Source organism: Bison bison, unplaced genomic scaffold (genome assembly GCF_000754665.1).
Source record: "Bison bison bison isolate TAMUID 2011002044 unplaced genomic scaffold, Bison_UMD1.0 scf7180017864380, whole genome shotgun sequence".
Taxonomy (NCBI): Eukaryota; Metazoa; Chordata; class Mammalia; order Artiodactyla; family Bovidae; genus Bison; species Bison bison.
In genome coordinates, this window is record NW_011494952.1 from 5,655,498 (window position 1) to 5,659,382 (window position 3,885).

The 3,885-nt window shown below is 45.3% G+C and overlaps 1 non-coding gene across 1 annotated transcript; it reads right to left on the bottom strand.

Annotated features, from left to right (window-relative positions):
- Positions 1 to 2,883: 2,883 nt before the first annotated feature.
- On the bottom strand, positions 2,884 to 2,956 carry TRNAC-GCA. Its single transcript has one exon. It is a non-coding gene; the product is annotated as a tRNA-Cys (tRNA).
- Positions 2,957 to 3,885: the final 929 nt, after the last annotated feature.

A 3,885-nucleotide genomic window follows, 5' to 3' on the forward strand; every position in this document is an offset into this window, starting at 1 on the left:
ACCTAACAAGGTCATCTGTCCCAATTCTGTGGATGCTGACTGATTTTTGGTCATTGATTGTGAAATCAACAGACACTGATCATCAACTTGCAAATGCCTGGCTCTCTGACAAGTCTCATTACTGAGGCTCAAACTGGTAGAATCCCAACCTGAAAAATATGAAAACAAAGTCTCCATTTATTAGAATGTGAGGAAGAATACAACTCTGACCTGCTCCCCTAAGCTCACTACTGCTTCACAGCTTATTGTATCTTACACGTCACTGTAGGCGTCTCTTCATGAAGAGATGCTAACTACTGTGTCTAATTTTTTCTACTTTTTACTTTTCTAGTGTTACTTACATGGATTCACTCAATCTGTTCCCTATTCTGTATTTCATAAGAACTTTATGAATAATTAAATTGCCACAGAATTATTAGATATTAAAAATCTTGCATGTTTCAAAATCAGTGTAGTATTTATTGAAAATAACACTTCTAGCATTTAGGGGATGAACCCTATTAATCTGTTTTGTTTCAAAACTTAGTTTGGTTTGCGACATCATGCTAATGCTTCAGAGGATTTCTGTGAAACAACTGCCAAAAAATCAGCTATCTTAAAAAAAAAAAGTCAATGTCTTCCATATTCGAATTAGGCTACTTCAAATAACAAATGCCACTACAACATATACGTCTGATGCCTGAGAGTTACTTAGAGGGGTGGGGTTTCCCTTACTTCTAGCATCACCACCCTTCTCCCCCACCCCCAGTATTCTCTGGAGCAACAGTCATCTTTTCTCTTTTCAGTGGAAATACACTGGAGCCATGTAGAAGGAATTCTCTCAAGTGTCCTCATCAACTCCAAACTCACCTCCCTAAGGACTTACTTTCCTCCCTTCCTCCTGTCACTAGAATCTCTCCTTTCCAAAGGGTAATCTCTGGATCTGCGGCCTGAATTCTTCCCCCTTTACATTCCTTCTATGGATCATCTCCACCACTTCTTTTTCCCTCTCTGCTTAGCAATGGTATCTTACACCTGTAATTGCTACTGCAACTCTTTGCTTCCCTCTGGCTATAAACACGCTCAGAAAGAAAAACAAAATAATGCTTTTTCTTGATCCTGTTCTGTCCTGCACTATCCGATGCTCCTCTTCCAGATTTCTCTAAAGGCAAGGCTACACCCTTGCTACTCAGAAAGCCTGTTAGAAACACAGAATCTCAGACCTCCTGCTCAGCAAGTACACTTCCCACAAGGTCCCCAGGCAACTAATTCAAATGTGAGAAACTCTGGTCTACACGGAGTCTGCTTCTACATGACCTCAACTTAATTTATTCTTCTAAAATCTTAGCCTCAACTTACCCTCAGGAGAAGGCAATGGCAACCCACTCCAGTACTCTTGCCTGGGAAACCCCATGGATGGAGAAGCCCGGTGGGCTGCCATTTATGGGGTCGCCCAGAGTCGGACATGACTGATGCGACTTAGCAGCAGCAGCAACATACCTTCACTCTACCCTCACTTTGGAGACACTTCCCTCCAAACTGAAACTGCATTAGAAGCTGGAAACTTCCAGTGGACACTGTAGCAGGCTGTCGGTTCCTTCGATCTCCCCATCGTGGCCCCTGCTCTCTCCTTCCTTCCAGTTCTTTTGTTTTGGCCTAGCTGACACCATCCTATGAAGAGGCATCATCTCATATGACATCAATTTGCACATTTACAGCTGAGCGCCTATGCCCATGTTCCTGCACAGAGGCTAACACACAGCTCTGCGTGCCCAGGGACCTCAATCCTGAATGCCTTCTCACAGCCAGAAAAACAGTAAGACAAGGAAAACTCTGCTGTTCCTCTCAGACAAGCTCACTTCAAATTCATCACCCATGTCAAATACTCTCCCTTTTTCTAAAGACCTAACATTTCTTGCCACCTTCCCCCATAGACCCTTGCTTTCTTTTCCTTCATTTCCTCCCTGAACTCTATGCCTCTCTCATCCTTCATTCCCTCTTTCCTCTTAGTTCTCAACCTTCCTGAGGTTGTAGAGCATCTTGAAACACAACTAGTAATTTTTTTCTTTCGGCCATGGATCACACTGACCAGGGATCGAAACTGCACCCCCTGCATCAGAGTCTTAACTGCATGGTCTTAACCATTGGACCAGACCTCCAAGGAAGTCCAGGAACTCATAATTTAGCTCCTTAAATGGCATTCTCAATTTAATCTGTGGCTGACACCTGATAAGATACACTATATCCCTCCTCGACTTTTTCCTCACTACGCATCCGACAGGTGATTTGCTTTGGCTATTAGAATACGTCAGCAGTCCCATTTTAATTCAACGTTCTGTCAAGTGACCTTTCTATCAAATCTAGTTCTTACCTTCTACTTGTCCATTTAATGTCTTCTTTTCCTCTTTGACCAGCAGCTCCAGATAAATGATCCACATACTTCTGTGGAAGGCTCTCAGAGATACTCTGTTAAAATGAACACTGAGTTGCATGAAGATTTCCTAAACCCTTTCTAAGAAAATATCCTACTTTTACAAACTGCCCACATGTAATCCAGGTAAGACAGGTTTTGCCAAGATCCCACAGCTGCCAAGTGTCAGAACCAGGATGCTGACTTCAGGCACGGTGCTGGATCACCAGGCAGCAGCCGCCTGCAACGAAGAGAGCAGGCCCTTCCTAGCTCCTTGCATTGGTGCCACCTTCAAACAGGGCACCCTTACTTTCTGTTACTTCAAGTATGGCTGCCATAAAGGTACTCCGCACATCCAAAATGCTTTGTATTATTAGCGTAAAAGTGAAAGTCGCTCAGTTGTCTCTGACTCTTTGCCACCCCATGCCCTATACAGTCCATGGAACTCTCCAGGCCAGAATACTGGAGTGGGTAGCCTTTCCCTTCTCCAGATCTTCCCTGACTCAGGAATCGAACCGGGGTCTCCTGCACTGCAGGCGGATGCTTTACCAACTGAGCCATCAGGGAAGCCCTTGTTAAAACATCACTAAAGCAAACTGCTGTTGTCATAAGCCCACAGATTTATCACTATCCCCCATACTTTTGCGTCTCTTGAAATGTTCCTTGCAGATCAACTTGACAATTCAAACGCAGTAATACTTTCAAGTTTCAAGAACTCTCTTTTCAAGGCCAAAGTGGTAAAAAACAAACAAACAAACAAAAACACAATTCAGCCTGTTGCTCTCTGACGCTCTCTAGCAGTTTTACACGTGCACATGTACCAAAGAAACATACATTTGGTTGGGAGACTGGGACTGACACATACACACTTCACACTATTGTGTAGGAAATAGATAACTAATGAGGACCAACCGTATAGCACAGGGAACTCAACACTCTGTAAGAGCCCATACGGAAAAAATGCTTTTAAAAAGAGCTGATATATACACGTAACTGATTCACTCTGCTGTACACCTGACACTAACACAATAATGTAAATCAACTGTACTCCAATAAAAATCGAGGGGAGAACGGAAGGAAGAGACACAAACATTTGGCTATAGACTAACCTGGAATAATGCAGCAATTTTTAGATAAACGTCACTTCAGAACCCAAAGTGTAGGGTAGAAAATCAGGATATTGTCATTATCTTCAAATTAAAAACAGTTAGGAGCCCGGTGGCAGCGGGACGCAGGCACTGGCCAAGCCCACTGCTGGCGCCTCACAGCTTTCTCCGAGCGCTTCACCGGCCCCACGCGGAGGGGTCCCAGGTTCGACTGCCAGCTGCCCGCCCCTCAGGCCAGAAGGTGACTGCCCGCCCCCTCGGCTCACAGGGCCCCGGGGCGCCGGCGCGCCTTTCCCACTGACAGGGCCCCGTGCCCGGTTCACAGGGCCAACGGCCGCCGGCGCGCCTTTCCCACCAACAGGGCTCACACGACCCCTGCGGCGCCGGCCC